The sequence below is a fragment of the Rhipicephalus sanguineus genome, chromosome 6, assembly GCF_013339695.2.
Source record: "Rhipicephalus sanguineus isolate Rsan-2018 chromosome 6, BIME_Rsan_1.4, whole genome shotgun sequence".
Taxonomy (NCBI): Eukaryota; Metazoa; Arthropoda; class Arachnida; order Ixodida; family Ixodidae; genus Rhipicephalus; species Rhipicephalus sanguineus.
Genome location: NC_051181.1, coordinates 129229122 through 129254837, shown reverse-complemented (window position 1 = coordinate 129254837; position 25716 = coordinate 129229122). Strand labels below are relative to the sequence as shown.

General features: G+C 46.8%; 1 long non-coding RNA gene across 1 annotated transcript in view; it reads left to right on the top strand.

Annotated features, from left to right (window-relative positions):
• The window catches only part of LOC119396395 (uncharacterized), a 28245-nt gene extending 12522 nt beyond the window's left edge, over positions 1-15723 (top strand). Inside the window, exons 2-3 of the long non-coding RNA XR_005184429.2 lie at positions 4475-4643; positions 14260-15723. This is a non-coding gene — a long non-coding RNA (uncharacterized LOC119396395). The remainder of the gene's footprint in view (positions 1-4474; positions 4644-14259) is intronic.
• Positions 15724-25716: the final 9993 nt, after the last annotated feature.

Genomic DNA, 25716 nt, shown 5'->3' with positions numbered 1-25716 from the left:
GCAAGTACACGAAGAAGCGAGCGAAGAAGCGACGACTTTTAAATGCGCCTGTCGTGCTCCTAACGCCATCTCGCTGGTAATGAAGAAACGCTGATAAGCGCAGCCGTCTCTGAGTCCGTCCAGCGGTAAAGGGTGTGTATATAACGCTCGCCGTTACCTACGTGGAAGATCTGCGTTTCGTGGCGTAGTGGCTAGCGCCACTCGCTGCGGAGGAAGAGGTCCCTGGTTCGATTCCGCCCTTCGGAAGCATTTTTCTGAATTATTTTTCTTTGGGGCTTTTATATATATATGCATACTTATACATATACGGTGTATGACGGCGGCGACGGCGACGGCAAAATCCAGCCGAGACTGTCCATATAATTGCTATCGCAATAAAAGGAACGTGAAGAGACTGACGGCAATGAAAAATCTGGTGGCGCATCTGTTGTCAAAGCGGAAACTGTATGGTCGGCCAGTGGTGTCAGATGTGTAAGTGACATGCCGCGAGGAAGAACTTGCGCCGAGAAGCCAAAATTGAGGACGGGAAACGAAGTTCGATTGACTGTAACTATCACCACCATGTTGGGGAGTGTGACATTGCGCGTCATGGCGACGTCAGGAATCGGGGCAGCAACATAATCACCATCGGGTACTGGTGGGAAGGGCGAGAGCAGAACTGCGGCTTGCGGCGGAAGTCGAAGGAACTCGAGGGATCGTAGATGAGGTGGGCCGGCAGGAGCGGTATCTGAGAACGAAGGGAGTTCTAGCCGAAGAAGTCCTGCGGAGCAGTCGATAAGCGCAGCTTGCGTGGTCAGAAAGTCAATGCCAAGGATGAGGTCATGAGGGCAATTTCCTAGTACAGCAAACAGAACTGACGTGTGATGATCAGAAATTGTGATTCGCGCAGTGCACATTCCTAGCACAGCAGGAGTACTCCCATCGGCTATAGACGTCAGACTCTGCCCAGGCGGCGCTGCGAAAAACACCGCCACCAGCGCCCTCATCGCAGCCCTGGCACTAACTGGGTAGTGCAAAGAGAGCCGTCCGCAAGCGAATGTGCATAGGCCATAATATATCCCTCGTCTTTCGTTGGTGTCGAGGCGCCGTTTCCTGAAAACCAAGGACCTGGAAAGCTTCTTCCGCCAATCCACGCTTCAGAAAAAAAGGAGGCTGATCAAAGCGAACTGCGAATACAGTGCAAAATAAGTTTTAGTTATTCCGGCGTGCTGCAGCTCGCAAGTACAAGCGAGCATCGTACGACATCGAGTTCGAGGCAAACCCTCCGACATCCGTTCTCTAGCGCCTAAATGCGTTAAAATCGGGTATATACGTAATGCCATAGCGATGAAGTACATACACGATCAATTTACTTAGCTATGCATCTTCCGATCAGTGGTATAAAACTCCGCGTTCATCAGGGACGAATAGCCCCGGCGACTTTCGCCTTTGCAGTTGCATTCTCCGTTAATTCATCTCTCGCTTCCTGTGCATTGGACTGTTTTATTACGCATCCTCAAATGGTCTCTTGATGGTCGTCTTCCGTTTGTGCGTACTGCAAATGCAGATACGTGCGTGTCCACTTTCGCGGGGTACAACCAAAGGCAAAACCGTGGCCTCCGAGATAACTACGGCAACCGCGGAGGACACGGGCGAAACAAACCTGAAGGTGGTCACGACCAACACTCGGCGATTTACTTGTATGACGCACGTGTTAGCTAGTTAGAACCAGAACTTCTGATCCTTCAAAACGTACGTCCGCGATGCTGTGTTGTGACGACCAACTCGTCGCGGTGTGCGTATCACGCGTCTTCAGTCTGCCTCTAGCTGCTCACTTCGTGTTACACGACAAGCACCGCGGTCAGAGCCCTCTTCTGAGCTTCATAGTCAAGGTTACTACGGTTCTCCATCAGGGCTACGCAAAACAACAGCAGAGCAACATTATCACACTTTCTCATGCGACCGGCTGTGGAGAACGTGGGTACTTCGCTTACCCAACACGCTCGCAACATCCCGTATCCAGCGCTCTCGCCTTTCTTCTTCGTACGACAACTATGGAAATCGGTAAAACTGAACGTTGTTATTCAGTCTTTTACGTCCGTGGCAATTCACAACGCAACAGTGCGTCTTTTGCGGCGTTTCTTCGTAGCGTGCGGAGGGGTCTCGTCTGCTGCTGTTTTCGCCGTCGTTCCGGCGAGTGATCCAGCAAGCACTTCACGACGGTTCGGTGGCGCGTCCGACTAGCGCAGAGCAATTCACAGCTTTCGTTCTGAGTGTTAAATGCGCAAACACACGCGATATTAAGCTCAATCGTTGTTTTGCGCTCGCTAGTTGCACCTGGTCCCATAGCAAACTGTGCGAGGGAGTCGGTCTATGCACTACTCAATACTTCTCCGACAGGTGGCGCCACACGTCTTGGAAACTCCAGAGTCTGACGTCTATACGGACGGTAGGAGCAATCGCGGGCGTCATAACTTTTTGGAGGCGGTGGCGGAAGTTTGAGCTCATGACGGATATTTGTGCACCGGTATCGAAGAGCAGTCACAGGTAAACTATCAACGAGAATTTCAAGAAGGTTCCATCGCTTGTCAGGAGTAACGAGAGGATTTGCAGTCCAAGTCGTGCATGCAGCGTCACCTCGGGGGGCTGCACCGGCTAGTTTCCCGAGTGGTGGTCAAAGGGAAACTGAAAGCGGCGAGGTTGGGGCGAGCGGGACTGACGACGCTGGGGCGATGGCGATCGGCTGGTTAGATGTTCTGAAAAACGCTTCCTCACTTGTCTCAGCGCGGAAGGACGGAGCATATGGCGCACGTTCGGGAAACATATGGGCCGATCATCAGGTGTACGCCATTCGTCTGGGTTTTGTCGAGGCGCGGAGGGGAGGTTCGGAGGATCAGCAGCAACGACTGCAGAAGCCGAGTTGGGAGTAGCATTAGCACTTTGAAAGGTTGGTGAAATGCCCATATTCGCGACCTCTTGGTGGACCACGGCCTGTATTAATGAAACAGTAGGGAGACTGTTTCCGGGACTGCTGTCGTTGGACATAACGGGAGCCATAGCTTCGAGTTCGCGACGGACAATCCTGGTGACGTTTTCCGGAGCTGGTGGTTGATGTAGCGTGGGTAAATCTTCGCAGGAGGATGTAGCCGCCGTGGTGGGAGTACGGTCAAACCTGTGTATGATGCGCCTACTTTTTGCCTGTTCGAAGCGACGACATTCTGCAATGACCGACTCCACAGTCGAGCAATCCTTGCACAACAGAGAATTAAAGGCTTCATCGGCAATTTCCTTTAGTATGTGTCCGACCTTGTCCTCTTCCGGCATGTACTTGTCTACCTTGCGGCACAAAGCCAACACGTCCTGGATGTACGCGATGTACGCCTGTGGATGTCTGAACACGAGTTGCGAGCTCTTTCTTCGCGGCCCCTTGTCGTCTGATAGGCTTCCCGAATAAATCGCGTAATTTTTGCTTGCAGACATCCCAACTTGTCAACTCTCGTACCAGAGTTTTGCAGTGCCACGCAAGTAGAAGAGGGTGTTTGCCAGCATCAGCGTTGGGTCCCAGTGGTCGCTGCTGCTGAGGCGCTCATACAGAGCCAGCCAGTTGTCGACGTCCACGCCACTTGGGCCATTGAATGTTTCAGGATCACGGGGGTGCACTACAACGATCGGCTGTGGGCATGACGGATCTTGTTCACATTGTGTGGCTTGGTCTGTCATCGTGGTAGCAGCAACGCGCCGTCGGCTGCGAAGATCCAGTTCCAGGTGCTGTATAGCGAGTCGTACCCAGCACCTCCACCAAAGATGTTACGGGGAAGAAACTATATACACAGGGTATATTTGACAGCAAAAACGTACAACGCTGCCGCAGCCTAAGCGCGTTCCGCTCAGAATTTCGTCTTCGTCATTCTCTCCCCTTCTCCGCCCGTGACAATATTTTCTTTCTCTTTCTTTCTCTAACTCTCTCTCTCTCTCTGTCTCTTTCACATGTTCCACGTGATCCACTTCGCCTAGCAGAGTTCTCTTCTAACGCTCGCACCTGCTGTACTCGGTAGTGGGGCTTGCCCAATTCCTGTGGCGCTTACCCACCTGTGGAGCTTTGCACGACGGAGCACAAGTTACCCATAGCTTAAACAGTTTCGCTGTTAGATCTGTATATCTGAGAATGGGCGCCCAAATTTCGGTCATTCTGGAGATCAGTGTAGACATGTTTCTCGAATTCTGACGCCAAATCCCCTTCAGAGATTATGCGTATATGAGATATGGTAATTGCGTTATTTCGAATGGCAGCATTAGGTGGCATCTTATCAACACTCCCCCTTCCCCCGCCTCAAAATTCTTTACTGTCCGGGCCCCTGCGGTACTAAATTTCGTGACTGCGGCCCGCTAGGTAAGGGGAGCTTGAGACTCCTGCGCTATGCCAAATGCACTTATGATGAACCACTAACTGCAAAATTAGTTTCCACAGCGTCGAGCATGGCTGTCGTGTGTTCAGGTTCGAGCTCCGCGAAGATCGCAAGCGCGAGGCAGCGCACAACGTGAGGCAGCTGGACACGCTCAGGCGGGACATCTTCAAGGGCGTGCCGGCAAGGCCTACCACGGCACAGCCCTCCTCCTCCTGTGGACCACTGTTGCCCGAAGAAGTGGAGCAGCTACGCATTCAGGTACTCGTGTTTTGATGTCAACGTTGCCTCCGCGACCAAAAAAATAGTCTCCGATGGCCGGGTCGGTGACCCGGCCATCGTATGACCTTATAACGTCAGTCCAGAACACGCGCTCATTGGTTACTGGCTTGCGTGCATCCGCCTTTGAGAGTGGATGCCCCACAGGGTGCCCCTAATATCTCTAGCCAGAGTTTAAAAATATGCCGACGTGCTCTATGACTACGCAACCAAATGGAGGTTGCTGACTATTACCTGGAGTACGTCACAGTATTTTTGTGTTCTTTTTAGTTGCCTAATTAGGCTTGTTTAATTAACTAACTTTTAACTAAGTTAACTAAAGGAGCTGGGAAAAAATTCTATTGAGAAAGTTGTAGACCATTTTGCAAAACGTCCGATTAGACAGTTTCTAACTTTGTATCTATTAAGTATTAGTGTTTTGCTGCTTATGCCCGCGAAATACAAAAAAAAAACAATAACACGTGACATGCCCGCTTGCGCGGCGTATTGCAGTGCTCCCTTGCTCCCTAACGTTCCGCGTGAAAACGACCATACAGCATTTGGCCGGGTGCGCTGCCTCGACAGGGCTGTGCCATGACGCACGTTTTGCTAGCGGCAACACAAGCGATAACCGCTGCGTCTGCTTATCGCTGTAATGAACCGCTGTGAAGGAATCATACCGTTCGTACGCGTAACGTTAGGGAGCACTGCAATCATGGCGCGCATAGGGGCGCTAGTGGGCCTGTCCCGTGGTATTTTTTGTATTTCGCAGGCATCTGTAGTAAGCAGCAAAACACTAATACTTAATAGACCGAAAGTTCGAAACTGTCTAACCGGACGTTTTGGGAGCTGATCTACAACTTTCTCACCCCAAGTGGACAACAAGTGGAACCTTGTTGTCCAAAACACTAATACTTAATAGACCGAAAGTTCGAAACTGTCTAAACGGACGTTTTGGGAGCTGATCTACAACTTTCTCATCCCAAGTGGACAACAAGTGGAACCACTTGCCAAGTGGTTCCACTTGTAGTCAAGGTTCAATACACAACTTCAAGTGGTTCCACTAGGGAAGTGGAACCACTCGGAAAAGGGGACGACTTGGCAAGTGTAACCACTCGGGAAGTGGGATATCTTGGAGAAATTGTTTCTATTTCCAACTGGACTTTGAAATTGGGAATTCTTCCAGCTGGAATGGAACATTTTAAACTGAAAATACCAGTATGAATGTTCACATCGATCACATTTCAATCTGGACAGATCTCGCGCTGGCTCCGACTGCATGTCACTTAGCCGGTTCCTACTTTCATCGACCACGGGACCTGCTGGTCCAGTCAACTATCACAGCGAAAGCAGCATGATGGTGAAACAACCGCACTTATTTGAACGCTTGCAGCAGATGTCGTTCGAGTATATCTTGAGATGTGGAATGTGTTTGCACATATCCTTGTTCACCACCTGAAAGAAATATTTGTACATAGTGAGTGAAAATTAAAGCAATGACTCATAAAACTCAATTTTAGCATAAGTGTATTTAACAAAATCACATGGATCGCATAAACGCGCAGCCATCAAGATATACCCACTTGCACAGTTTATCGTGTGCCTTCAGCCCAATTTGCTGGCTAGATGAAGCATGTAACCATTATTGATGTATATATTTTGAACCATACTCTGAATATACGTCGCATAAATTCACGAGCGTATGATGCATAGACGCATGTGCGGCATTAGGCACAGTGATAGTACATGGCACTTGCAGGTGCTTGCACGAACCGGTATGCACTTCACGCATATATAAACATCGCATACAGCAAGGTACAACGACACCGTGCTTAATGAAGCACACGTATATTCGGGATAAACGTTCACTTATGCTTCAAATATATATATATATATATATAAATGCAGTACTTACCGTAAAATGGAAGAATCAGAGCTGAGGAAATGAATCGGTGTCCCTCGATCGGTGCTGATGAATCTAATACACAGCACTAGTACACCAAGAAAAACCGCTTGAACAAGCTGATCTTGCCTTGTAACACTTTTCACAGATAAACTGTCCAAAAATAACTATTCCTTGGTAATTTCACACAGGTTCCCCGAGGTAACTTGCTACGCTAGCGAGCACACCGTACACACATGGGAGGAGTGAGGGTTTTTGCGGTGAACTCCCGCGCCGCGGCGCTGCCGTGCCGGACCCGTGGACTTCCTACGCAGCGGAAGCCGCGCCAAAGCGGCGAGCGTCTGCTACGCGCCTGATATTTTGGCCGCTGTTAGCCAAAACTGCGGCAATTTGGGCAATATTTAATACTTCATCACTACAACATAATACTGCAGCGACTCATCGCACAGAGAACGCGTTTGTGTGTTGTGAAACGGGGATTTTGTACATTTACTTTCAGCTTGTTTGCAACCACAATGGTCTACACTTACGCGGCTGTTTGAGGAACGAATTCTGCGCGCACTTCATCGTGAGAGAACGCGCTTAATTTACTTTCGTGTGGAATGAGGAACGTATAACTTGCTGCAGGAGCGAATAAAATGGAGATAACCAGGAGAACGTAGCAGATATGCACGTCGTAAATGGCCTAGCTCATGCTACGCGACCCTTCATATCCTTTCTTTTATTTCGTGCGTTCGATTTGTTTTACAATGCTGCCTCCCGCACTCTGCTGTTTCAAGCCTTTTCATGCGAAGCCGAATGTGTCCATCTGCGTTGCCGCGGCACCAAAAGTAAAAAAAAAATTCGGCAGATCCCACGTGTTGTGGGAATCGGTTTCATGCGAAGCAGTCAGCGAGTACTTCTATGCTGTATTGTATGACTTTGAGCCAAGCGTTACGAGGCGGATCAACGTGTTTTTGTGAGTGTAGTACCTGTGTGCACATCGTGGGCTTACCAGACACGTCGACAACACTGGCGTTTAAAGGGTAACTCATATAGTGTGACGTAACTTCAGCACTAACTATGGAGCACAGTCGTGATTATTATCGAAACTGAGTGCACTTTATGGTGCAGTCATGTGAATATTGCTTCAATATAGCTTGCTGAATCATAGAAATACAAAAAAATTAATTTAATGTTCATTAGACTGCAACAAAAGCGGAGCCAACACTAGAACCACAGATGTTATTCTGATATGACGGCTATATCGTAGGAGTACATATGTAATGTTTATTGCTTTCTTGTAAAATTAGATAGCCAGCACCACAACCGCAGTCGATGTTGCACCGAAATTAAGCCTGCATAGGCTGTTTTTCCAAACCAGTTTACAGACCTGGCGTGGCTGCGGTAGAATACCTGATTGCCACGCAGAATGCTTGGGTTCGATTCCTGCTGGTATCCTAATTATTATTCTTTCCATTCGTCGCGTCAACGCTGCCGATGTCGGTTTTTCTTAACGCTCTCGCATTTAAATTACCAATGTCTGTTCTCGTCGTTCCTGGGTAGATATAAATTGTCAATTACCTGTGGCGCATACCCGTACACCGCAAGCCGTAGTGAATGGGTATGTGCCACACGTGTCTGGAGGAAAGGGTTTGACGACGTACGTGACAGAATTTTCAGGTTATTCATGCCATGACCCTACAGTCATATTCGTGAGATCCTCTTACCCTCCCATACCAATTTTGGTCTACACCAAGTTAAGGAGGTGATCATAAGAGCACCCAGACGTAGGCGGACGGACGGACGGACGGACGGACGGACGGACGGACGGACGGACGGACGGACGGACGGACAGACGACGGACGGACAGACAGACAGACAGACAGACAGACAGACAGACAGACAGACAGACAGACAGACAGACAGACAGACAGACAGACAGACAGACAGACAGACAGACAGACAGACAGACAGACAGACAGACAGACAGACAGAATAGATAGATCAAAGTGCCAAAGGTTCGCTAAGAAATGCTTTGCATTTAAAATTACTCGCGGAACTCGCGTCTCGTTCACTTGGTATACACGAAAATTGGCATGGAGGGGCACGAATGTATGCCTAACATGACAGATAGGTCATGGCATCACTAACTTGACATGCTTGCCATTTGCGTTACGACTAACAATAATATGACGTGTGGCACGCAAACCCGCTTTCTTCGCCGAGAAATAATTCTGACGATGTGTGGCTGACGATTTGTCTCCGTCAGGTGATAAAAACACATGAAAACAAAACACGGTACTTTATGCAATTCGCCTGAGAGGGCTCGAAAACGAAAGCCACCTTCTTTTTCGTCAGTCGATGCACTGATCCTCCCCCGCCCCTCTCCGAAAGCTTTCTGCGCATAACGTGGTTTCGGACTGCCCACAGGATCAAAGGCATTGCAAGCTTTCTGCACCTCACCTGCTTTTACATTGCCTCCGTGATCGGCCCCAGATCACGCAGGCAATGCAAAGCGATCATATGATGTGATGGCGTCATCATATGACGTCACGTTGAGTGCCGTACGATGACGCCATTGCGGCTTCACAAATTTTGTCCAGTAAAGTTGAAAATTGGGCGAGTTGGTGATAGTTCATGTTTACGTGGGAAGCAGCGCAAATTAGACAAGGCACGAAAAGGAACGTAGAAAGACAGGACGACCGCTGCACTCGCAACTAGTTTATTTCGAAGAAAACATAGTTAATAAACATACATGCAGGTGTACCACGTGTGGCCATGACTTACATATTACAACGGTTTTTTTCAATGATTTTCCAAAAAAGACACTTCGCTATCACTCAGAACTACGGATGGCTGGCTGATGCAGTCATTTTTTCTTTTTGTGATATGGAAAGCTTCGATCACTTCCCTGGTTAGCTGATCCTTGTGATTGGAGAGTATTATCGTTTCAGAGAACAGCGGCTTGCATCCACAATCCAAGCAATGCCGTCTAATGTGAGAATACGCATTATTTGTTAGTGATCTCTTGTGTTCAGACAGCCTTGTGTTAACGCAACGGCCAGTCTGACCGATGTACATCTTTCTACATGACATAGGCAAACAATAAACTACTGCAGTCTTACACTCTACAAACGGAGAAGCATGTTTAATGTTGCACTGAAAACGATCCTTTTTTGTCGACAATTTTCTATCTAGCTTGGCACATATTTTTCCGAGTTTGTTTGGCGCAGAAAACACGACATTTATGCCGTACCTGCTGCCAACCTTCTTTAGATTGTGTGCTATTTTGTGCGCGTAGGGTATCGAGACGCATTTTTTTCTTATTTTCTTCTACGTTCCTTTTCGTGCCTTGTCTAATTTGCGCTGCTTCCCACGTAAACATGAACAAATTTTGTCGATCTGTGACATCAGGGTGACGTCATCACGGGATGATTTTGTGCATTGCTCGTGTTGGCGACGCCGGACGCCGACGGTCAATTTTCGTGTTTGATGAGGCATCTAAGGCTTCTGCCTTTAAAAAAAGCTAGACAAACCAATTAAAGTAAATGAAATTATAGCAGTGCAACATCGTGTATGCCTTACTTCATGTATACGATCGATCGCCCTAAAACAAACATGATTCTCAGCTCGGAGCGGCTGATGATTGCACGCGTCTGCGGGACAAATAGGCTTGCTTTACCCGTCTGGTCATCTCTTTATATTTAGTAAAGAGATAACCAGACGCGCTGTTTAGGTACTCCGGAGCTTCAGGACGAAAGCGTGATGGGCGCTATATTGAGCTCATCAGGAAAAAGCGGGAAAGTGCGGTCGGGTGCCCTATTGACGCGCACTCAATTACCGCGGAAACAATCTTTTTGTAAAGTGTCTCAACCGCGCGAACGCTAACCTCCGAGAACCGTGAATGAGTTGCTTGAAACTGTTTTCCTTTCGTATGGTGCAGCTTGAAGCAATGCACTTCTCTCGCGCAAACGTTTCATACTGATGTTCAGCGATCCCTGGAGGGATCGCATGCGTCGGCCTTGTTTCTACCAGCATGTAGATGCTGATAGGCCGACGCATGAGTAACCACAGTCAGATATATATATATATATATATATATATATATATATATATATATATATATATATATATATATATATATATATATATATATATATATATATATATATAATCGCATGTTGCATTTTTTTTCAGGCTAAGTAAATAAGAGATCTCTGTATTTGAACAATGTTCTGAAGTGATTGAGGGATTACACTGTCATATTTGTAAATTTCTTACCGTATTTTCGTTGAGGCAGCTACTTGACTTGTACAGCAAGAATGGGGGTATTTGTAACTTTTTTCATGATATTGGGGGGGGGGGGGATTTGTAAAGCATTTTCTATATTACGCCTTTTATGCAAAAACTTGTGGAATAAGGTTAGTTTACCTGGCATTGCTTTTCTTTCAAAAGTTTGCGCACGGTGAGCCTTATTGTACGCTACCTCAGAAGCAAAAATAAGCCAACAGCATTGCGGTCGTATGTCCGTCTCTGCTCTTTCTGTTGTTTCCTTTACGTCTTCTCGGTGTGCTTTGTCCATATTAATGTGCTAGGGGAGGCTAACAAATTGTCGAATAAAGCGGTGTGCATATGGCTAGCAAACCACTCGCCACCATGAGTAAAAAGCTCGTAGTGCGAAGCGGTCACTGCGCGTGTAACTTACTTTTTTTTATTACTCGTAATTCTTGCGTGCGTGATGATATTCGCGATTACCCGTGAAAATAAGTTTTTTTTTTCGTTCTTTCCTTGTACGTGTTTGTTTCGCGCACTTTTATGCACACACCAATGTTCTCGAACTCTATCACCGGCACTAGGCTACGCCGCTTCACACGATTTTATTTTTGCATTCTGTTGTTGCCCCCGCATTATCACAACTCTTAAAGATGGATAAGCTCCATTCCGCACCGCATTATCAAAATAAATAGACTTCGAGTGTCCTGTGTGCAAACTCAGCGCAAAAAACTAGAGCTCGCAGCAGACGCCCCTCGCTTTCCGCGCGCTTCCCGAGCGCGGAAAGCCCACGGGTCCTAAAGTCCTTTAACGGGTCCGGCGCAGCAGCGGCGCGGCGCGGCAGTTCAGCGCAAAAGGCCCACACGCGAGCCGGCGCTTTGGACACTCTAACCAGGACTAGCCGCCATGTGCTGTACGAAACTACGGCTGCTACGGCGTCCTAATAATTTATACGGTATATTGGGCCGCCGTAATGCTGTTAAGTGTAACTAAAAAAATACAACCTTTATTATGTAGTATAGAAATGATAAACTATAAGGCATTATTTAGCATTACTGTCAGAAAACATCAAAACATGATACGAGGCTAATGCTACTGAGATGAACAAACATTGTGGTTATGAGAGCGGCGTCCACCGTGGCAGACAGTGGCGAATGTTGAAAAAGAAAGGCTCCTTTTTGCAGGGAGGTAGCCGCATGCTTTGAATTCTAGCTATTTGCGCAACTGCTCAGTATGACCAAACCGAGCAAGCACCTCGTTGGCCGTGTGTATGGTTTGTAACGCCGTGTCGATCGGACGCACGTGTAATGCAAAGGTCGAATCAAAGTGCGTTTTTTCCCAGCTTTATTCTTATTTTCAACCCAGCCGTACGGAGCACTTAAGTCACGGTTGTAAAATGTGCCCATGTATATACACAGTGTGACGAACATCCAAAGTCACCTTTACTTATGAATACACACCCTGCATTTAATCACTTGAGGAATTTGGCTAGTTACTATTCCACTTAAGGAACCACTGGACTGCAAATTGAACTAATTGTGGCCTCTTGGCACACAGTTGCACCAGTTGTTGTTCAAATGGTGCCGTCTTAATGGCCACTTGAAGCAAGTGGGACCACTTGGTAGCAAATGGGACCGGTTGTTGTCCAAGTGACACCGTTTCAATGACAACTTGAAAGCAAGTGGAACCGCTTTAAAAACCACTTGGCAGCAAGTGGGACCCGTTGTTGTCCAAGTGGTACCACTTCAATGACCACTTGAACGCAAGTGGGACCACTTTGAAACCACTTGGCAGCAAGTGGGACCACTTGTTGTCCAAGTGGTACCACTTCAATGGCCACTTCAAAGCAAGTGGTACCGCTTTGAACCACTTGAAATCCCACTCCAAATTTTCGCCTGGGATTGGAATTTTTTGCCCAGATGAGTTGCTTCAAAAGTTAGGTAATTAAACATGCCTAATTAGGCAATCAAAGAGAACACAAAAAATACTGTGACGTACTCCAGGCAATAGTCAGCAACCTCCATTTGGTCGCGTCGTCACACAGTGCGTCGGCATATTTTTAAACTGTGGCTAGAGATAGCTGGGGCACACTGTGCATGTGTGGTGAAACAGACTTGACTTGAGTGCATCTTTGTTGCTTTGTGCTCGACACGAACAGCTTGTCGTATTCATCTTTCTATTTCTGTCACGTTGAGTACAGGTTGCAGTCTATGATGTTAAAGGGACCGACAACTGCCCAGAACATGAAATGAGATGACTGCACTGATGGAAAGATTGTCCGTCGCAATGACTCAAACCAACCCTGTTTATCTCGTGAGAGGCGGATTTATATTTTTATTTCTTCATTAAAAGTCACGAAAAATGACCTTTGGCGCCTCTGGCGGCAAAATCATACACGGTCCGATGAAGCCGGTTACGTGACCATTGATTGGTGTATGCGTTCGATGACTTTTCTGTTAGTACTGAAATATTGTTAATTTCTTTATATTAAGAGATATTACTCCATAAAAATGTACATATAGGCCTGCGTTAGTTGTATGCAACAAAGTGGCGCTGCCTTCGCTTGGCGTAATGATCCCATGCCGCGAAAAGCCATCCATGACACAAGCGCAGGCAACCTTGGTCGCAGGCGCGCACAACGCTGTACAAATCCGAGAAGGTGTATAATGCCACATCATCTCATTGTAACAGCTTGCTATTTTCAAAAATGGTTGGAAAGCTCAAAATAAAGGTGGTTAAGCATAGCTACAGTAACTCCTGCGAAAGCAGAACAACGACGGCTTTCACAAGGGCTAGCGGCATTGCTATCAATTCTCAGCGTTGCTGGAGCAAGCCTTCATGCGTGTTTGGAGCCTTTCAGATCGAAAAATACTGCTTATAAAATAACTACGTGCTTTTAGGATAAACCACTGCAGCTACAAACGCTACGAAGGGTAAGCTTCCTGTCGCGCCGTAAAAAACTGGGTCGAGAAAAATCAGTTGTCGGTCCCTTTAATGCAAGTCGTTCTGTTCTTTTGTGATGAAAAAATCCGTAAACGGGGTGGGCGCTCGAGCCGACGTTTTGACAAGTGGACTTGTCTTCTTCAAGGCTGCAACTGATTTCCTTAGCTATCGTGTGTATATGCTTCGTGCCCTCTCCACCACAAGGGAGAAGGGAAGGGCAACTGCCTGAGTGGGAGTGGGGGAGGGAGAGGCCGCCGTGACGAACTGGGTGAGTCATGAGGAAGGCGAAAAAAAAGCATATACACACGAAGCATCTACACACGATAGCTAAGGAAATCAGTTGCAGCCTTGAAGAAGACAAGTCCACTTGTCGAAACGTCGGCTCGAGCACCCACCCCCTGTTTACGGATTTTTTCATCGCAAGCTTCCATCTTCCACTTCACGCCGTTTTTTTGATCTTCTTTTGTGAGTGTTTTGAATAAGAGAAAACGTACAGAACGAGAGGTATGTTTCGTGCAGGTCATCGAGGGCGTGCGGGAAGAACTGAGGCACCTTGCACGAGAGCTGCACGTGCAGCACTGCCACCGGGGGCCGCCCGCGTTTCCGGCGGCCTCGTTGCCACCCGACCTCTACCAGACACACCTGTTCACGCAGTTATGAGGCTCGCAATTGACCGCGGTCATGTCTCCGAAGTTTTGAGGAAGTACAGTTAAACCTCGATATAACGAAATTCAGTATAACGAAATTCTCGATATAACAAGCTCTTTCACTTTTGACAGCTTCATGACCATAGATGTATGTCGATCCTCAATATAACGAAGCATGTTTATCCGTGATTTCGATATAGCCAAGATTCAGTGCTGACCCAGGAGAAGACCGAGACAATTAATTGAAAGGTCTGCTGGGGCCAGTGGACATATGGTTCAGTTGCACACTGTTTTTGCGAACGCTTATTCTATAACCTCCAGTTCTATCGGATTCACGCGTGATGTTTGGTCACTGTGAAAAGGACTTCCTCACCGGATCTCAGTGTAAAAAAAAAAGTGTTTTCTTTTTCGCGTTATCGAAATCAGTTATTTTTTATGCTGCCGTATTATTCAAGCATTCTTTGGGGCATTCACGTGCAAAAAATAGAGAGAAGAAGAAGCCACCATATTTAGCTTAAAGGGCGAATTTCAATTGGCTGAAGTTGCGAAATGACAAAGTAAAATGCCGTTTTTACTGATTCATTACATCGAGGTTTAACGGTATTTCGAGCACTCGCTGAGCAATCAAGCTCCATCCAGCGTGGTCGATATATGTTCATGCCAGCGATTGTCCACGCATTCCTGGCGCGATGTACGTGCGCTTTTTTGTTTACGTGCTTTCCTGGGTTAGAAAAAAATGGGGCGCCACTGAAGCACGTAGTTCAATAATACTTGCCGTTGGTGGTGAATCACAATGGACATTTTTTAGCTTAAAGAAGGAAATGAAGGCCTTCAGGAGAGTCGTGACCGACTGCACAACATAACGCAGGACGCCGGTTCGTGGAAGTCTCGCGAAAGGCCCACGGTAGCGTAGTTCCATTGCTGCGGGGCGATGTAAAGGTTGTGCCTCGCCTATGCACCGTCTCGCTTTATTTTCTTCGCTAAAAATGCCCTGAGAAGCACTTGTTTGCATCTTGAAATACCGCGCTCGCGCGCAACGTGTATATGCCGAGCAGTCTGCGATGATAGCCGGACGTACCTGCATTGGCGCATGATTGATCTTTCATGCGCAGTTTGTTGATAGACTTAGCGTTCCATAGCTAGATGACATTACTAGGCTTGCTGGTGGTTTTCGAATGTTTACATACAGCACAAGAATATTGTCGGTCCGTTTGTCTCCGTTCACGTTTGTAGCATTAATGTGTCGCGCAGATCTCAATGAAGCTGTCCGATATTTTTAGACCCGTAGAGCCAGACTACAGACTTAACAATCACTTGGGATAGTTACACCGAAGCGGCTTTTGTTCTCTTCCCTTGAATACACTTGGCCTTCGCTTTCGCGGCATTTCAATGCTCTGATACCACAATATAAGGCACACCGCGGTGGGGATTAGCGTAGACAGCAAGTGCAGGAGAGAGTAACTTGAGGGTAGAGTGTACTAGAATAGGGGAGTGCTCGGAACGAGCTTCGAAAAGTGACGCCCCAACAGGGTCAATCCGCTTGCTGCGCTGCGGATTGACCCTTCTATTTTACTTCACATTATGCGTTACTTTTTGAAGCAACACGTATCACTGATGCTAATTTTTAAAGAAACAAAGTAAAATCAATCCAGCTATAAAGTTGACATTAGGAATAAAACCCACCATCTACAGCTGCGATTCGAACCAGGGTCCTTTTGAGTGGGAAGGCGCGCATTCTACCCTGCACCACGTTGGCGGAAGCCGACGCGCAACTCCTTAAAACGACGGACACATTGCATGGATGGCTGGAGGGATGGATGGGATGGATGCCTAGCCCTGGTCTTAACATAGTGTCTCTACTTCAATTAAATCTATCTTACTACAGGAAAAAAAGCGTAAATTCTCAGCCCAATTCTCTGCCCTTTACAGCAGAATGTCCTTTTTTTCTATATTTATTTTTGTGCTTTCTCTCTAATTTTCTGCCACCAATACTTTAACCGTCTCTTACTTATTTCAATCGCGGGTGTGTTCAGCTTTTCATTGTCTTCTCTAAAACCCAAGGCTTCATGTAGGCTCGTGCCCACACATACACCTGGGTGGCTATCTCCACATTCAATCAGAACATGCTCCGCCGTTTCCTTATGTTCCCCGCAGCATGTGCATTGTTCTTCTTCTTTACAGAATCTCGCTTTATAACTGCGCGTTCTAAGGCAACCTGATCTCGCTTCAAACAGTAAAGCGCTTCCCCTTGAATTATCGTAAAATGCCTCCCTCCTTATTTCATTTTTGCCCTTTGGGTAGTTACTCAAAGCCGGTTTTTCTTCCATAGCTGCCGTCCAGTAAATCCTCTCTGCCTCTCTGACTTTTCGCTTAACGCTCTTTGTTGACATATTGCTTACACTACCAGCTGTATATTTACTAGTGAGCCTCCTAGTTCTTTTCCTCCAGGACCTCCACTGTGTGTCCACGCTCTTCTTATACAAATAACGGAACACCTTCTCTGCCCATCTGCTCTCCTTCATATTCCTTAGCCTTTCTTCGAACCTTATTTTGCTTTGAGCTTCCCTTGCCGCAAAACCTGCCCATCCCATATCGCCCTTTACAGCCTCATTTGTCGTCTTCCCGTGAGCACCCAACGCGAGACGTCCCACAGCCCTTCGATTTACATCCATTCCCGATTGCACCTCTGCCCTCATGCACACCACTGAGTTCCCAATAGTAAGCCCCGGAACCATTACATCTTTCCACAGACCTCGAAGCACCTGGTACCTATTGTATCCCCACAACGCTCTGTGCTTCATTATTGCAGCATTCCTCTTTCCTTTTGCTGCCGAGACTTTTTCCTGTACCTCCATGTATCTATCACTCTCGTTACTCATACTCCGAGGTACTTGTATTCGCTTACCCTCGGTATTTCTTGGCCTTGTATTGACACCGTCTGATCACAGGGTTCGTTGAATACCTTCAATCCACACTTCGTTACACTAAATCCTAGTCCTAGAGCTTCACCTTCCCTTCCGCATATATCCGCCAGCCGCTGTATATCATCTCGACTGTCCGCAGATAAGACGATATCGTCCGCATAAAATAAACCTGGAAGCTTCTGCTCAATCATCACGCCGCCCTGTTTCTGTGACAGATTAACCCATATATCGCTGTTTCTTTAGCTGATGACTAGCGCCACCTACAGCACACCAAGCAGGCCTCATTCTCAACGTGTGCAAGCCTAGACATTGTTTTCTTTACATGCTTCCACGTGCCGACCATTTTCTCCGTGCAAACGCGTGCTTTGTATGAAATACGTCATGGAGAGGAAGAAGTGAAATGTCGGTGTGCACGTGAAATGTTTCAAGGCTTAACACACCCGCACATAGCACTCCTAATGCCCAGTGTCCTCTACGTATAGGACGTCTCGAAAAACAGTGTTGCGTTTACCTGGAAGTAAATAAAGAACTTGTGCTTTCTTTTGAGGGTAGAAGTACTAGAAGTACGCTTTTTGTGAAAAAAAAATATTTGTTTTGTCATTTCTTCTGAGTTTGGGCATATATGGGTTAATACCAATGTTGCTGCCTTCTAGCGCTTTTTCCATACTCATCATGTACAGCATGAATAAGAGCGGGGACAAAGGACATCCCTGTCTCAGCCCCTTGCTAATATCAACGTTCTCTTTGCTACATATTCCTTCCCATTCTATGCAAACTGTATTTTCTCAGTATATCTCCCTAAAAGCTGTATACAGTCGTCGCTTATGCCCATTCCTTTCAATATATCTCACAAAGTTTTCTTATTAACGCCGTCGTATGCCCCAGTGATTTCTAGAAAAGCCACGTACGAGGGCCTATTTTCTATTTTAGATATTTCTGAGATACACTGAGTTTCAACAAAGAGGTTATCGTCTAACCGCCTGTCGACTTGAAATCAATTCTCAAGTTCTCCCAAAATATCGTTATGTTCTGCCCATGTTTCTCTTTTCATTTTTACTGCTTGCATCGCCAACCTGTATAGTACCGATGTAATGGTTAGTGGTCTATACGAGCGAATGTAATCCTTTTCTCTCTTGGATTAAGTTCATTCTACTTTTCGCCAACTGTCCGGTATTTGTCTGTGTCCTTTAAGCATTTTTCTACGGCTTTGAGCAGTGCTTCTTTAGTGTTATGTCCTAGTTCGTTAATGAGGCTAACGGTAACTCCATCTAAACCCGCGGCAGTGCGCTTTGGAATTTTTCCTTCGACCTTTTTTCCAGTTGAAATTCTCCAGTACTAGCTCTTCCTCGGTTGCTCTCTCCGTCACACTTTTACTCACCGGGGAAATCCCCTGAACGTTCTTTTTGAACGAATCGCCTGTTACCTTTAGGATGTAGCCTAGTGCTCCGTACCCTTCCAATTGATTTCCTCCTTCATCTATAATATGTTGTTGCAATGTGATAGACTTCCTACATGGCGCCTTTATGTGGCTCTAAAATATCCTAGGCGCGGCCTCCTTTTTTTCGTGAATATCTGTCACCCAGCGTTCACTTTCACCTTTATTTTTTGCCTCGACCAATTTCTGTACAATGGATTTTTTCTTTAAATATATTTCCCATATTTTGTTGACTTCGTCCTGCAGCCGCTTCTCCTTTTTCGCCCTTCTATGCTCCCGTGATGCTTCGCGTCGCTTATCGATCGCTTCACGGATTTCTTTGTTCCACCAAATTTTTGGCTTCCTCTTTCCTTTCCAGCAAATAGTTTTCTTCTCTCCCCCAATCTCCTTCGTCATTAGATGTAACAGCTCACTATACTACCAGTCCTTGCCTGGTATTTTACCTACTTCTTCCTCGACTCTTGCTGCTATCTTTATTATTTGTTTGTCATTTAAATACGAGCTGCCAGACTTTGATTCCATGCTCTTATTTCCAGTTTCATATCCCATTTTTAATGTCATTCGTTTATGATCACTACCCAAGCTTTTAATCCCTTCCTCGTCTATTATCATTTCTTTCAGTTTGTGATAAGTTCCTTCAGTCATGAGACACTAATCAATACTTGATTGCTCGTTTCCGACTTCCCACGTGATCTGCCCATCGCATTTAGGCCACGTGTAAACTATCTCCATACTATGTTGCTCGCAGAGATCTAGCAGTAACTCCCCATTGGTGTCTGAATATCCGTCAAGGTCATGTATATGGGCATTCATGTCCCCTAGAAGGATGATTTCGGCCCCATTACCAAATTCCTTAATATCCGTACTTATGCAATTCACTATCTCCTGATTCTTTTCTCTGCAGTTATTCCCCGTCCACAAGTAGGCTACCCCTAGCCACGTTTCCTTTCCACCTACTGTGCCCAAAACCCAGAGGTGCTCTGAACACGTCTGTTTCACTCTAAACTATTTGGCTCCGCGCTGAATTAGCATTCGTACTCCCCCACCTTTCCTTTCTGATATGATCCTCTTGCACCCTTCCCAAACATAATTGTTAATATGTGGTCGCTCTTAAGTCTCTAAGGTGTGTTTCTGTAGCCGCATAAACGCCTATCTGTTCTTTGTTTAACTGCTCCTCAATATATAACTACTTTGCCTTTTTTCTGCCACCCTGCATATTTATTTTACTAATTGCAACACGCGCCTTCTCCCTTTTCTTTTACCTTTTTTCTGGTTTTTCGTAGTACTACCTGTCAGAGTCCCCCCGGTTGTTCTCTTTGTTACTAGCTACCCCGGACACAGAAGGGCCCGCGTGCCCCCCAAAAAAGCTACTGCGCGTCCTGCCAGTCGCCAGCCCACCTCATGACCAAGCCTCTTATCGAAGTGAATTATGTCTCTTTGAAAACCACCCCACCTGTGCACCTCCCTGTTTATATCCACTACCTCGAAACCCTTCTCTCGACTAATTCGTCATATCTCTTTGTTTGCGTCGACAACCGCTCTTTGCAAGTTGCGCACTGGTACTTCCGGTACTGTGCATACTACAATTTGCACCTGGGGGGACACGGTGCGCATGTCCTCGACCCATTTCACCAAGGTCGTCGCTAGTCCTGACGATTCTTTGTTTAAGACGTCATTTAGCCCTCCCGCAATTGCCACGAGGTTACGTCTGTTAGCTTTAGCTGCGAGTTTACCAATCGCTTGCCTCAGGACTGACCCCAGCGTATGTCCTGGGAACGTCCCTATCGAAACTCACTTATCGCCTTTCACCCTCTCCTTGATTGCCTCTGCGCATCGGACTAAATTTGAGTCACCGGCGATAATGACCTGCTCAGACATTCCTTCTGAAACTTGCACCTGGCTGCTGGCTAGGTGACTAGCGTGAGCCATGGCTGCTACTTTGTCCCCTCCCTCCCTCAAAGCTACTTCCCGGTAGCTGGGCCCTGTGACTACTGCATCTGCCTTTGTCATGCCTGATGTTCCCTTCGCCTCTCCCCCACGGGGGGTCGTCGCCCTAATGCTTCCTCCGTCACCTGCGTCTTCTTCGTTCCCTTTGACGACCTTCGATAGGCCCTCCTCGGCTGACCTGAGCCTTTCTCCCATGGCCTTCGTCCTCTCGCTCTGTCGCCAACGCATTCTCCAGCTCTACGATTTTCGCAATGAGCCCACTCTTGACCAACGTTTCTAGAACTACTTCAGTTTGAAAACTCGACTCTGTTGCGCGGCTCCGCCGCAAGCGGAGGCGGCGAGTGGCGCTGTAGTGGCGTCAGGCTTCAGCGAGGTGCGCCGACCGCTGCTACGACTGCTACCGTATCGGTGCGGCGGATCAGATGGGCCACTGCTTTGTATTGACGAACAGATTCCGGATCTTGTAATACGCAGCAAAAGAGATTACACGTGTTACGCGTCCGCAATGTCGACATGTTTTGTGCCGGGCTGCACAGCAGCAAAAGGACAAACAAATGACCGCGGCACTCTTGGGCTCAGCATGATCAGACGGGATAAAAGGCTGCCAGAAAAATCGCAAGTTAATGAACGAATGTACTGTCGAAGTGCTGCTTGCTGGGCCAGTTCTTCACACTAGACTTGTGAAAACCCACGAAAACGGACGCAAAATTAAGTTAGGGCAAATTTGATGTTGTAACCCTTTTTTCTTTGTACGTTGCTGAGAGCTTGGTACATGTGTTGGCTGTTTTGGTTGTTTCAGGCCAGTGCGGCTTTCAAGTATATGTCAGTTATAAGTTTAACGTGGTGTTGTGATTCCTTCCTTCGTGTGTGCGGCTTTTTCGCTGGTTTTCTCAAGTATTAATGAGCGATTCACGAATGACGGGATCGAAATGCCTCGTTTTTCCTGAAAATCTTCAGAAGTATATGTGTAATTATTGTAAATACTGATCGAAGTAACCCGCAAACATTTCAATTAAACACGTGATTTATGCGCATAATTGACGTGCACTATTGTACTCTATAAATATGTACATGTACCACTTATCACTTTCATTAATCGATTTTAATGATAGTTTTCAGCTAATTCCCAAGCACCGAGTTCGGGAAAGCTGATTTATTGACAGCAGGGGCTTTGCGAGAAGTTAATTTAGTTCCCGGGGTGAGGGTGGGCATGGAAATACCGAACGCACCCATACGTCTACGCCGCTGGTTACAGTCAAGGTACATGCGAGTAATAATTGCGGGAAATTCATTGGTTTATAGGGTTTAACGTCCCAAAGCTACTCAGGCTATATGAGAGATGCCGTAGTGGAGGGCTCCGGATAATTTAATTCGACAACCTGGGGTTGCTTAGCGGGCACCGGAGTAGCACAGTACACGGGCACCTAGCATTTCGCCTCTACCGAAATGCGAAGGCCGCGACCAGGACCCAACCTGCGTCTTTCGGGTCAGCAGCCGAACAGCTTTTTTTTTTTTAACCACCAGGAGCATATCCAGAAATTTTTTTTCGGGAGGAGGGGGCGGGGGTCTTCAGTCATACTTTATGTATGTTTGTGCGTATAGCACAAGCAAAACTGAAAATTTTCGGGGTTCTGAACGCCCCCACCCCCTGGCTACGGCAGTATTAATCACTGTTATCTCGGTGACTTCATTGAAGCGAAAGGTTAGTTGGAATGGTGTCGTTTCAAAACAGTAAAAATACAATTAAGCTGGAACATGACGGTGCGATTTTAATGTTCAATGCTTTCAAGAGAATAAAATTGTTTAAAAAGAAAAGCACAAACATTTCAAAAGCATTTTTATGAATGATTAAATCATACGCAACATTCGGCACTTAAGTGCGAATTATGTCGTGTAAGCTGAGGACAGAATCGTACATGTTAAGGCCATCTGCGATCTCAGCTAGTCGCGGCCGGTCTAAACGTAGTTCATATCGAGTGCGACTGGCTCCTTATTTCTGCAACTTGCTCGAGTGAGTCAGTCATGACCGACAGATTTGATCCTGGTCACGCTTTATCGCGATCAAATTTTATCGAGCAACACATCGATAACTTTCTGAATCTCGAGCTTGCGAGACTGAAATTCTACTAGCGCGCCCTGCAATTACGGTGGCTACTACATTGCTTTATTTTGATATGAACAACGACAGCGGAACAATGTACAGCAGCATTTCGCTGTATTCTTTCCGTTCCTTGGACACTAGACATCATCAAAATCCGAGTTGCAATGCAAGGCGAAGGCTGTCAGAGGAAAGATAGCACGAAAGGATTCCCTCGCGAGCATCCGACGAAATTATGCAATGGCCTATTTGTTTCTAAATACCTACGAGAACATTTACAGACTCTTCTGGTAGCCAGGCAAGAGGTTTGCGAAATCAGCTCTTCTGGCTTTCAATATTCTTCTGGCTTTCAGCTTTCAATATTGTACTTAGCCAGTGAGCAACGCTAATGTATGTATAGCAATGAACATGACGAGAGCAGCAGCGACGGTCGTGCTCACGGTGCCTACTGTCATTCGCGTAACACAGAACACGAGCAGACCCGGTCTCAGATATTGTTGCTGAACCGTACTATTTAACACGATTACCTTAGCGGAAAAATAAGTCGTTTTCGCAAGTGTGTTGATAAGCAATTCAGTATATTTGCGCGGACAATCGCAGCTGTCCACCGCCTTCACTCGCGCTTCGCCGTCTGCTACGTAGAGCCCGTTGCTGCAGTAGCGCCACCTGCACCGGAAGTCGGTTGCGCGCCGCTTTCAGAGTACGGCAAAGGCGGGGAGTTTGGCAACTGAAAGAAGTTCTATAAACGTTGCTCTGGACAGCCATCATGTTTTCCATTTCCTCCTCGAACTCGCATTGTCTACATTTGGCTTCTGCTTTCTCATCCGCACAAACTTCCATCTTCCGACCTACCCCGCGCCCTGCACACTTTACGGTCTTTTTTACCATGGCTAGATCAGTTCAACGATTCCCACGTGTTAGAAAATGGTCGCAACAAATAATTACGGCGTACTAAAATATACTGCCCTAAGCCAAAAAGAACCACAAGAATCAATAACTACGCTACACTTCAAAGCACCTGTGTACGCACGTGGTCGGTCTACGCGCAGAACTCAGCCACGTGGTGGCAGGGAAAAAAAACACAGTACAAAGTACTACAAAAAAAAAAAAACGTACAACGTAATAAACCCAATCAAGCTTTACGCTAGAGCCTTACATACTCATAAAGCTACCGACAGAGGCAAGCTAGAATCATGCAAATACACTCATCTGTCGCTGTCGTTCCGGAGCTCTTTAAAAACGCGTCCTTCCTGCCTTGCTCCATGTTCCATGCCCGACTACCAATCGCAGCGCCATAAGCGGATTGACCCTGTTTGGGCTTCACTTTCTGTACATTGGTACTGCGGCCACTCCGAGCACTCCCCTGTTCTAGCACACTCTATTGAGGGTAACTGCAATAAACTCCGAGGTTAGGAGATTCTTTGTGCGCGTATATCGGATCGGGATTCATGACAGCGATACGTAAAGTGTAACTAGTAATATTTATTTGGTCCGTACGGCAATAGCTCGTGCGTAGAATCTTTGAGCGGCTTCACCTAAGTTGATACTCAGCCATTCCTCGTGCGCACGCAGCTCACGCATGCGCAAATGAGCAGTGCTACACAAACCTATTTTCACATGTTATAGCACGGGCTCAGTAGATTATAAGTGCGTCGGTGTGTGCAGCAACCAACAACTTCAGCCATTTAGAGGGAAACACTATTTGTATGCGCATTCAATTTAGTGACCTGTAGTTCACAATATAGAGACCACCAAGCGCGTGCCTGTGGTCCAGATACGACATTCAGAACAAATTTACATGCATTGTTACGTGAGAGACGGATGAAGCCTGAAGACATGACTTGATTCGGCGAGCCCACTTACGACTCGGCAGTGAGCAATCGGCCGTCGAAAACAATCCGCCCCTATATACAGGGCGTCGTTTGCTTTCACGCGTGGCGTAATAGCGGAAAAAACGAAGGCGTGCTTATCACACCCAAAGGAGCACTTGCATTACTACGAATGCATTCATTCTGTCCTTTACTCTGAATCCAAAACACAGAAATAGTCCTCTGCGACTGATGCCACCACCATTAGCCGGGTCACCCGAACGCGTCATCACTTCCGTGGTCACCTGTCGGTAATGCATGACACTATGCATTTGGTATTATTCATTTAACGGTATAGCGTTACTCTGTAGACATTAGATAATTCCTATATAAATTCATAGGCGTATCTACCGGGGGGGGGGGGGGGGGTAAGGGGGGCGCTAGCCCCCCCACTGAGAAATGTTGGGGGGGGGGGGGCGGAGCCCCCCCAGTTTCGACAGTGGCTATTGTCGGCTGCAGACTGGGAAACTGACTAGTCAGGCAAAGTTTTAGTTGAACACAGCAATAACGTAATTTTGTAATAAAATTTGTCCTACGATTCTGTTGTGACGACTGTCCTCCGTGTGTCATGACCACGCAGTGTAGGCTACCTGCGGTGCGGGCTGCCTATTCCACGCTTATGCGTCTTGCGCTCCAGATTGCAGAGGAGGCTATCGCTCAGCAGGGGCTCTATAACATTACAGCGATCTGTCATGGTTTTATGTTGTCCTGCCTGGCCTGAAATTTATGTAATCCGCGACGCAAATATGGGCGGGAACCAGTAAACGTTTTATAGCCCGATCAAACGCTTTCCTTTTTCAGGAAATTCAGTTTCTTTGAAAACGAATAGCATCACAACTGCCTCATATTCAAGCTGCTGCGAGTTGATGAGTGTGCAGAAGTGTCTAGTACTTTAGATATGCCTAGCCGGGACAGCTAAAATAGATTCCCACTTTAGTCCCCAATTAGCCTGCTTCACTTGGCTTATATATGGTAGCCTGCAGCGATCGTGGCGGCTTTTAACAAGGCGGTGGACTCGAGCACATTGAGAAGCCCAGCTTCCAAGTTTGCCCCATTA